An 11,488-nucleotide genomic window follows, 5' to 3' on the forward strand; every position below is an offset into this window, starting at 1 on the left:
CTCTATCAGCAGTGCTGAGAAGCAGGGGTCCCTGGACTTGGAGACCATGGCAGGGCCCCTTGGTGGGTGGCCCATGTCGAAGGGGGGCAGTGAGCTCACGGAGCAGGGGAAAGTTCTGCTGACACCCTCCTCGAGGGTATCACGCCCATGTTTCTGGGGTCCACCGATCCCCGCCACACCTCATCAGCCTGCATCTCCAGCCCGATGGGACCCGACCACGGCCCACGCCTTCCAAGCCATCCGGGATGCCATGGCGAGGGCAGTCCCTAGTGCCCACCTGACGATCTGAAGCGCCCTCCTCCTCCAGCCGATGCGATCAGGAAAGCCGGCTCCAAGAGGTACGGAGGTCAGAAGTGCCGGGCTCCTGCGCTGCTTGTGGCAGGCGGCCTCCTTCCCCGGGACGGCCCCGGGCACCGCCTCCAGCCTTGTCCTGTGCGGCTGCGGCGGGAGAGCGCTGACACTGCGGCCGGCCGGGCGGCCGGGCACGCCAATGCGCATGCGCAAGCGGGGCCACAGCAGCGCGAGCGCTGAGCAGGGGCTCGCGTCACAGTGATGGCCGCCGTGTCCTGGGCAACCGTCTCAGCGGTTTGCCAAGGCAGGGGCCCGCTGCGGCAGTACCTGGGCTTTGGGCGACGCCCCCCACCCCACCGCGATCGTCGCCACGGTCCCGCGATTTCCGGAGTCCGGCTTGGCGGAACCAGGCTGAGAAAACGTCCAGGGGATCTTCAGGGATGCCCAGGGCGATGGATCCCCAAGGATCCCCTAGATGTTTCAGGCATGCCCAGACTCTGTTGGGGTGCGTCTCCTTGAAGGCTGTCCATGCTGGAAATTCCAGGTAAGGTCAGCCTGTGTGCTGCGGGGCTGCTCTATCCCCGAGGGGCTTCCCGGAAGAGAGCAGAACCGCACAGCCTCAGGAGCTGCCTGCGACTGTGGGATTTCTCCGCGTGGCTTAGTCTCCGTGTGTGTGTGTGTGTGTGTGTGTGCATGTGTGTGTGTCTGCTCGTATGTCTCCGTGTGTGTTCACGTGTGTGTACCTGTGCTTGTGCTGCTTGTGGCCGGGGCTCGCGTCACAATGATTGCCGCCGTGGCCTTGGGAACCGTCTCAGCGGCTTGGCAAAGCAGGGGCCCTCAGCGGTAGGGCCTTCTCTATCAGCAGTGCTGAGAAGCAGGGGTCCCTGGACTTGGAGACCAAGGCAGGGCCCCTTGGTGGGTGGCCCATGTCGAAGGGGGGCAGTGAGCTCACGGAGCAGGGGAAAGTTCTGCTGACACCCTCCTCGGGGGTGTCAGGCCCAAGTTTCTGGTGTCCACCCACCCCCGCCACACCTCATCAGCCTGCATCTCCAGCCCGATGGGACCCGACCACGGCCCACGCCTTCTAAGCCATCCGGGATGCCATGGCGAGGGCAGTCCCTAGTGCCCACCTGACGATCTGAAGCGCCCTCCTCCTCCAGCCGATGCGATCAGGAAAGCCGGCTCCAAGAGGTACGGAGGTCAGAAGTGCCGGGCTCCTGCGCTGCTTGTGGCAGGCGGCCTCCTTCCCCGGGACGGCCCCGGGCACCGCCTCCAGCCTTGTCCTGTGCGGCTGCGGCGGGAGAGCGCTGACACTGCGGCCGGCCGGGCGGCCGGGCACGCCAATGCGCATGCGCAAGCGGGGCCTCAGAAGCGCGAGCGCTGAGCAGGGGCTCGCGTCACAGTGACGGCCGCCGTGTCCTGGGCAACCGTCTCAGCGGTTTGCCAAGGCAGGGGCCCGCTGCGGCAGTACCTGGGCTTTGGGCGACGCCCCCCACCCCACCGCGATCGTCGCCACGGTCCCGCGATTTCCGGAGTCCGGCTTGGCGGAACCAGGCTGAGAAAACGTCCAGGGGATCTTCAGGGATGCCCAGGGCGATGGATCCCCAAGGATCCCCTAGATGTTTCAGGCATGCCCAGACTCTGTTGGGGTGCGTCTCCTTGAAGGCTGTCCATGCTGGAAATTCCAGGTAAGGTCAGCCTGTGTGCTGCGGGGCTGCTCTATCCCCGAGGGGCTTCCCGGAAGAGAGCAGAACCGCACAGCCTCAGGAGCTGCCTGCGACTGTGGGATTTCTCCGCGTGGCTTAGTCTCCGTGTGTGTGTGTGTGTGTGTGTGTGCATGTGTGTGTGTCTGCTCGTATGTCTCCGTGTGTGTTCACGTGTGTGTACCTGTGCTTGTGCTGCTTGTGGCCGGGGCTCGTGTCACAATGACTGCCGCCGTGGCCTTGGGAACCGTCTCAGCGGCTTGGCAAAGCAGGGGCCCTCAGCGGTAGGGCCTTCTCTATCAGCAGTGCTGAGAAGCAGGGGTCCCTGGACTTGGAGACCAAGGCAGGGCCCCTTGGTGGGTGGCCCATGTCGAAGGGGGGCAGTGAGCTCACGGAGCAGGGGAATCTTCTGCTGACACCCTCCTCGAGGGTATCACGCCCATGTTTCTGGGGTCCACCGATCCCCGCCACACCTCATCAGCCTGCATCTCCAGCCCGATGGGACCCGACCACGGCTCACGCCTTCCAAGCCATCCGGGATGCCATGGCGAGGGCAGTCCCTAGTGCCCACCTGACGATCTGAAGCGCCCTCCTCCTCCAGCCGATGCGATCAGGAAAGCCGGCTCCAAGAGGTACGGAGGTCAGAAGTGCCGGGCTCCTGCGCTGCTTGTGGCAGGCGGCCTCCTTCCCCGGGACGGCCCCGGGCACCGCCTCCAGCCTTGTCCTGTGCGGCTGCGGCGGGAGAGCGCTGACACTGCGGCCGGCCGGGCGGCCGGGCACGCCAATGCGCATGCGCAAGCGGGGCCTCAGAAGCGCGAGCGCTGAGCAGCGGCTCGCGTCACAGTGACGGCCGCCGTGTCCTGGGCAACCGTCTCAGCGGTTTGCCAAGGCAGGGGCCCGCTGCGGCAGTACCTGGGCTTTGGGCGACGCCCCCCACCCCACCGCGATCGTCGCCACGGTCCCGCGATTTCCGGAGTCCGGCTTGGCGGAACCAGGCTGAGAAAACGTCCAGGGGATCTTCAGGGATGCCCAGGGCGATGGATCCCCAAGGATCCCCTAGATGTTTCAGGCCTGCCCAGACTCTGTTGGGGTGCGTCTCCTTGAAGGCTGTCCATGCTGGAAATTCCAGGTAAGGTCAGCCTGTGTGCTGCGGGGCTGCTCTATTCCCGATGGGCTTCCCGGAAGAGAGCAGAACCGCACAGCCTCAGGAGCTGCCGGCGACTGTGGGATTTCTCCGCGTGGCTTAGTCTCCGTGTGTGTGTGCGTGTGTGTGCATGTGTGTGTGTCTGCTTGTACGTCTCCATGTGTGTTCACGTGTGTGTGCGTGTGCTTGCGCTGTATGCTTGACAAGGGACGTGGCCAGTGCTCTCCAGCGCGGTTTCTCTGAATTCCGCCTAGGTTCCCTTGTGCGTCCTTGGCCCAGCTTAGGGGCTGAGAGGCCCCGCGTTTTTTGTGTTGCTCCTGGTTTCTAAAGCCTCAGTGTAGTGGGGGTCGGGCTCCCACCCGAAAGACTGCAAATCAGCTGCCCATCCCGAAGGGGTCCCTCTCCAGATGGAAGGTGAGTACAGCACCCCCAAAACCAAACTCTTCCAAGGGCCCTTGGTCCTGCAGCACATCTAGGGCTGGCCCCGTGCTCATGACCCCTTGAGGGACTACCCTGGTGTCCTTCAACGGATGTGTATTTGGCCTACTGTGGATTCTTGTCAAAAGACACATTGAGTGAGCCTGTGATTCTGCACTTCTAGTAGGCACTCGGGGATGCCATTGATTCTGGGTCATGATTGGGATTTCCAGGAGCAAAGTCTCTGCAGTGTTCTACGGAAGTAAGTGTTGTAGAGGTAGGGTCTGCATGTCAAGAGTATCGTCTGGATATAGTGTTCGTTTTTCTCCCTAACCACTTTCATAATTCAATCACACTGATCGGCAATATAGATGGAAACAGTGCGATCCTATGTTGACTTTTTTTTGAATGGCTCATTTAGTTGACTCTTGTTTATCTCGGGACAGATTAAATTGTATGCAGTTAGCCACGTGATGCAATCACAGAGGGCTTGGTATGATGAAGAACTGAAATCACAGCAATTTTAAGAAAACGTTAGCATGTACATAGCATCACGCCCTTCTGTTTAGGAATATTTTGTACCTACTCTGGCTTGGGAATGCTCCTTGATCTCAGCTGTCCAAGCAATTTTTGGGAGCAGGGCCTGCTGTCTCTTCCGGCCTCTAAGGAACAGGGGTCTGCACATGGGAATGGCAACATCTACCTAGAGTCTGTGTTGTGATTGCTGGTGGTTTCTAACGCTTTGGCTGCAAACACTCAGGTACTTACAGTTCTTGTAAAATATCTGTATGTATTCTTTGAAATGCTAATTGTATTCTGTCCTATAGGATGCAAATGGCACCTGAATTAGCTTAAAATGAACTTTTCTGTGGCATTTTAATTGGTTTTACCTTAACTAGGACTTAGGAGCTGTGAGACCTTTTCCTTCTGCTCTTCTTTTGGTGCTGAAAAACTCTTTCTTTCAATGAACACCAATGCACCTGCATACACATGTGGGCAAACAATGTGTGTAGTATGTTCCCAGGATTAGCCTTTCAGCTAAAAGGCCATATGTGGTAAGTTATGAAAATATGCAGGCTGTGAGTAGATCCTAATGATGGGCAGTTGTGAAAGGATGTATATGGTATATTTAATTTGCTACTTTCTATCTCCGACGGCACCAACGGTCACATCATTCTGTGGTCCAATACAGTATTAATGAAAAGTAGATAAGTTTTCAAACACCTAACTAAAGTAATCGAGGTTAACAGAGGAGATTGATTTTTATTATTGATTAAACAGCTATTGTTTGGATTTCTTTCTTTCTTTCTTTTTCTTCTCCCAGAGAACCAGAGGCGGAAAACAGAGCTTCATTCCTGAGGGAGAAAAATATGAGGTTGGAATGAGTGAAACTGTTCCACAGCCTTACCTTTGAGAAGTTTTCTTTCTTAAAATTGTTCCCTCATATCCTTCTGACGTTTACTGTTGTTTTCTTTTCTGAGCCCTTGTATGGCAGGAAAGAGTTCCTAGAGAGAGATGACAAAGACGGTGTGTGTTGCAAAACCAGGCGAAAGCTGAAGATTGAAGATCTGAATGTGCCACATGCAAGGGAACTGGAGACAATGCAAATCTTGTCAAGTAAGTTGGTTGCCCAAAGTTGGTCTTGACCGGATGAAGGTTCCAAGTTGATGATTTGCCCATCACAGGAAACATTTGAAAGCTAATGGCAGGGTAGGGCCTTTATGAAAGTATGATTTAATGGAAACGCTACTTCAGAAACAGGATTCAGCCACTGATGAACCTCCTACAGATGCTTACACTCTGGGTTTAGGTGTCAATAAGAGTAACAATCTGCATTTATCACAGAGCGAATGATTTGTCTCTTGACAAGGGAAGTTGACAAAGTTCTCTGTATACAGGCGATGAACGTGATTTGATCTAAACACTTTGTACCGAGAATATTGTGTTTTGTACGAAAACAATAAAGTGACTAGCTCTGTTAGCTTTTTGTGCTTGGATTTCTTGGGGGTACTCAGCGGCATGCCAGGACATCCGTCTCGGGATTGGAATCGCCCCGAACAGCTTCTGAGATGCTCTCTCCACCTGATCTGAACCTGTGGGAGGCCAGTTCCAGGTGTTACCACCTTTGCCTCACGCTGGGATCGCTGCTCTTTCCTTCTGAACTGTCAGGATCCTGCGCTTCTTGTGGCGGGGGATCGCGTCACGGTAACCCCCACCGTGGCCTGGGGCACCGTCTGAGCGGCTTGGCAACGCAGGGGCCCTCAGCGGTAGGGCCTGCTCTATCAGCAGTGCTGAGAAGCAGGGGTCCCTGGACTTGGAGACCACGGCAGGGCCCCTTGGTGGGTGGCCCATGTCGAAGGGGGGCAGTGAGCTCACGGAGCAGGGGAAAGTTCTGCTGACACCCTCCTCGAGGGTATCACGCCCATGTTTCTGGGGTCCACCGATCCCCGCCACACCTCATCAGCCTGCATCTCCAGCCCGATGGGACCCGACCACGGCCCACGCCTTCCAAGCCATCCGGGATGCCATGGCGAGGGCAGTCCCTAGTGCCCACCTGACGATCTGAAGCGCCCTCCTCCTCCAGCCGATGCGATCAGGAAAGCCGGCTCCAAGAGGTACGGAGGTCAGAAGTGCCGGGCTCCTGCGCTGCTTGTGGCAGGCGGCCTCCTTCCCCGGGACGGCCCCGGGCACCGCCTCCAGCCTTGTCCTGTGCGGCTGCGGCGGGAGAGCGCTGACACTGCGGCCGGCCGGGCACGCCAATGCGCATGCGCAAGCGGGGCCTCAGAAGCGCGAGCGCTGAGCAGGGGCTCGCGTCACAGTGACAGCCGCCGTGTCCTGGGCAACCGTCTCAGCGGTTTGCCAAGGCAGGGGCCCGCTGCGGCAGTACCTGGGCTTTGGGCGACGCCCCCCACCCCACCGCGATCGTCGCCACGGTCCCGCGATTTCCGGAGTCCGGCTTGGCGGAACCAGGCTGAGAAAACGTCCAGGGGATCTTCAGGGATGCCCAGGGCGATGGATCCCCAAGGATCCCCTAGATGTTTCAGGCCTGCCCAGACTCTGTTGGGGTGCGTCTCCTTGAAGGCTGTCCATGCTGGAAATTCCAGGTAAGGTCAGACTGTGTGCTGCGGGGCTGCTCTATCCCCGAGGGGCTTCCCGGAAGAGAGCAGAACCACACAGCCTCAGGAGCTGCCTGCGACTGTGGGATTTCTCCGCGTGGCTTAGTCTCCGTGTGTGTGTGTGTGTGTGTGTGTGTGTGTGTGTGCGTGTGTGTGTGTCTGCTCGTATGTCTCCGTGTGTGTTCACGTGTGTGTACCTGTGCTTGTGCTGCTTGTGGCCGGGGCTCGCGTCACAATGACTGCCGCCGTGGCCTTGGGAACCGTCTCAGCGGCTTGGCAAAGCAGGGGCCCTCAGCGGTAGGGCCTTCTCTATCAGCAGTGCTGAGAAGCAGGGGTCCCTGGACTTGGAGACCAAGGCAGGGCCCCTTGGTGGGTGGCCCATGTCGAAGGGGGGCAGTGAGCTCACGGAGCAGGGGAAAGTTCTGCTGACACCCTCCTCGGGGGTGTCAGGCCCAAGTTTCTGGTGTCCACCCACCCCCGCCACACCTCATCAGCCTGCATCTCCAGCCCGATGGGACCCGACCACGGCCCACGCCTTCTAAGCCATCCGGGATGCCATGGCGAGGGCAGTCCCTAGTGCCCACCTGACGATCTGAAGCGCCCTCCTCCTCCAGCCGATGCGATCAGGAAAGCCGGCTCCAAGAGGTACGGAGGTCAGAAGTGCCGGGCTCCTGCGCTGCTTGTGGCAGGCGGCCTCCTTCCCCGGGACGGCCCCGGGCACCGCCTCCAGCCTTGTCCTGTGCGGCTGCGGCGGGAGAGCGCTGACACTGCGGCCGGCCGGGCGGCCGGGCACGCCAATGCGCATGCGCAAGCGGGGCCTCAGAAGCGCGAGCGCTGAGCAGGGGCTCGCGTCACAGTGACGGCCGCCGTGTCCTGGGCAACCGTCTCAGCGGTTTGCCAAGGCAGGGGCCCGCTGCGGCAGTACCTGGGCTTTGGGCGACGCCCCCCACCCCACCGCGATCGTCGCCACGGTCCCGCGATTTCCGGAGTCCGGCTTGGCGGAACCAGGCTGAGAAAACGTCCAGGGGATCTTCAGGGATGCCCAGGGCGATGGATCCCCAAGGATCCCCTAGATGTTTCAGGCCTGCCCAGACTCTGTTGGGGTGCGTCTCCTTGAAGGCTGTCCATGCTGGAAATTCCAGGTAAGGTCAGCCTGTGTGCTGCGGGGCTGCTCTATCCCCGAGGGGCTTCCCGGAAGAGAGCAGAACCGCACAGCCTCAGGAGCTGCCGGCGACTGTGGGATTTCTCCGCGTGGCTTAGTCTCCGTGTGTGTTTGCGTGTGTGTGCATGTGTGTGTGTCTGCTCGTATGTCTCCGTGTGTGTTCACGTGTGTGTGCGTGTGCTTGCGCTGTATGCTTGACAAGGGACGTGGCCAGTGCTCTCCAGCGCGGTTTCTCTGAAGTCCGCCTAGGTTCCCGTGTGCGTCCTTGGCCCAGCTTAGGGGCTGAGAGGCCCCGCGTTTTTTGTGTTGCTCCTGGTTTCTAAAGCCTCAGTGTAGTGGGGGTCGGGCTCCCACCCGAAAGACTGCAGATCAGCTGCCCGTCGCGAAGGGGTCCCTCTCCAGATGGAAGGTGAGTACAGCACCCCCAAAACCAAACTCTTCCAAGGGCCCTTGGTCCTGCAGCACATCTAGGGCTGGCCCCGTGCTCATGACCCCTTGAGGGACTACCCTGGTGTCCTTCAACGGATGTGTATTTGACCTACTGTGGATTCTTGTCAAAAGACACATTGAGTGAGCCTGTGATTCTGCACTTCTAGTAGGCACTCGGGGATGCCATTGATTCTGGGTCATGATTGGGATTTCCAGGAGCAAGTCTCTGCAGTGTTCTACGGAAGTAAGTGTTGTAGAGGTAGGGTCTGCATGTCAAGAGTATCGTCTGGATATAGTGTTCGTTTTTCTCCCTAACCACTTTCATAATTCAAACACACTGATCGGCAATATAGATGGAAACAGTGCGATCCTATGTTGACTTTTTTTTGAATGGCTCATTTAGTTGACTCTTGTTTATCTCGGGACAGATTAAATTGTATGCAGTTAGCCACGTGATGCAATCACAGAGGGCTTGGTATGATGAAGAACTGAAATCACAGCAATTTTAAGAAAACGTTAGCATGTACATAGCATCACGCCCTTCTGTTTAGGAATATTTTGTACCTACTCTGGCTTGGGAATGCTCCTTGATCTCAGCTGTCCAAGCAATTTTTGGGAGCAGGGCCTGCTGTCTCTTCCGGCCTCTAAGGAACAGGGGTCTGCACATGGGAATGGCAACATCTACCTAGAGTCTGTGTTGTGATTGCTGGTGGTTTCTAACGCTTTGGCTGCAAACACTCAGGTACTTACAGTTCTTGTAAAATATCTGTATGTATTCTTTGAAATGCTAATTGTATTCTGTCCTATAGGATGCAAATGGCACCTGAATTAGCTTAAAATGAACTTTTCTGTGGCATTTTAATTGGTTTTACCTTAACTAGGACTTAGGAGCTGTGAGACCTTTTCCTTCTGCTCTTCTTTTGGTGCTGAAAAACTCTTTCTTTCAATGAACACCAATGCACCTGCATACACATGTGGGCAAACAATGTGTGTAGTATGTTCCCAGGATTAGCCTTTCAGCTAAAAGGCCATATGTGGTAAGTTATGAAAATATGCAGGCTGTGAGTAGATCCTAATGATGGGCAGTTGTGAAAGGATGTATATGGTATATTTAATTTGCTACTTTCTTTCTCCGACGGCACCAACGGTCACATCATTCTGTGGTCCAATACAGTATTAATGAAAAGTAGATAAGTTTTCAAACACCTAACTAAAGTAATCGAGGTTAACAGAGGAGATTGATTTTTATTATTGATTAAACAGCTATTGTTTGGATTTCTTTCTTTCTTTCTTTTTCTTCTCCCAGAGAACCAGAGGCGGAAAACAGAGCTTCATTCCTGAGGGAGAAAAATATGAGGTTGGAATGAGTGAAACTGTTCCACAGCCTTACCTTTGAGAAGTTTTCTTTCTTAAAATTGTTCCCTCATATCCTTCTGACGTTTACTGTTGTTTTCTTTTCTGAGCCCTTGTATGGCAGGAAAGAGTTCCTAGAGAGAGATGACAAAGACGGTGTGTGTTGCAAAACCAGGCGAAAGCTGAAGATTGAAGATCTGAATGTGCCACATGCAAGGGAACTGGAGACAATGCAAATCTTGTCAAGTAAGTTGGTTGCCCAAAGTTGGTCTTGACCGGATGAAGGTTCCAAGTTGATGATTTGCCCATCACAGGAAACATTTGAAAGCTAATGGCAGGGTAGGGCCTTTATGAAAGTATGATTTAATGGAAACGCTACTTCAGAAACAGGATTCAGCCACTGATGAACCTCCTACAGATGCTTACACTCTGGGTTTAGGTGTCAATAAGAGTAACAATCTGCATTTATCACAGAGCGAATGATTTGTCTCTTGACAAGGGAAGTTGACAAAGTTCTCTGTATACAGGCGATGAACGTGATTTGATCTAAACACTTTGTACCGAGAATATTGTGTTTTGTATGAAAACAATAAAGTGACTAGCTCTGTTAGCTTTTTGTGCTTGGATTTCTTGGGGGTACTCAGCGGCATGCCAGGACATCCGTCTCGGGATTGGAATCGCCCCGAACAGCTTCTGAGATGCTCTCTCCACCTGATCTGAACCTGTGGGAGGCCAGTTCCAGGTGCTACCACCTTTGCCTCACGCTGGGATCGCTGCTCTTTCCTTCTGAACTGTCAGGATCCTGCGCTTCTTGTGGCGGGGGATCGCGTCACGGTAACCCCCACCGTGGCCTGGGGCACCGTCTGAGCGGCTTGGCAACGCAGGGGCCCTCAGCGGTAGGGCCTGCTCTATAAGCAGTGCTGAGAAGCAGGGGTCCCTGGACTTGGAGACCATGGCAGGGCCCCTTGGTGGGTGGCCCATGTCGAAGGGGGGCAGTGAGCTCACGGAGCAGGGGAAAGTTCTGCTGACACCCTCCTCGAGGGTATCACGCCCATGTTTCTGGGGTCCACCGATCCCCGCCACACCTCATCAGCCTGCATCTCCAGCCCGATGGGACCCGACCACGGCCCACGCCTTCCAAGCCATCCGGGATGCCATGGCGAGGGCAGTCCCTAGTGCCCACCTGACGATCTGAAGCGCCCTCCTCCTCCAGCCGATGCGATCAGGAAAGCCGGCTCCAAGAGGTACGGAGGTCAGAAGTGCCGGGCTCCTGCGCTGCTTGTGGCAGGCGGCCTCCTTCCCCGGGACGGCCCCGGGCACCGCCTCCAGCCTTGTCCTGTGCGGCTGCGGCGGGAGAGCGCTGACACTGCGGCCGGCCGGGCGGCCGGGCACGCCAATGCGCATGCGCAAGCGGGGCCACAGCAGCGCGAGCGCTGAGCAGGGGCTCGCGTCACAGTGATGGCCGCCGTGTCCTGGGCAACCGTCTCAGCGGTTTGCCAAGGCAGGGGCCCGCTGCGGCAGTACCTGGGCTTTGGGCGACGCCCCCCACCCCACCGCGATCGTCGCCACGGTCCCGCGATTTCCGGAGTCCGGCTTGGCGGAACCAGGCTGAGAAAACGTCCAGGGGATCTTCAGGGATGCCCAGGGCGATGGATCCCCAAGGATCCCCTAGATGTTTCAGGCCTGCCCAGACTCTGTTGGGGTGCGTCTCCTTGAAGGCTGTCCATGCTGGAAATTCCAGGTAAGGTCAGCCTGTGTGCTGCGGGGCTGCTCTATCCCCGAGGGGCTTCCCGGAAGAGAGCAGAACCGCACAGCCTCAGGAGCTGCCTGCGACTGTGGGATTTCTCCGCGTGGCTTAGTCTCCGTGTGTGTG

The sequence above is a fragment of the Aotus nancymaae genome, unplaced genomic scaffold, assembly GCF_030222135.1.
Source record: "Aotus nancymaae isolate 86718 unplaced genomic scaffold, 86718_ANA_hifiasm-v0.15.2.pri h1tg000051l, whole genome shotgun sequence".
Lineage (NCBI taxonomy): Eukaryota > Metazoa > Chordata > Mammalia > Primates > Aotidae > Aotus > Aotus nancymaae.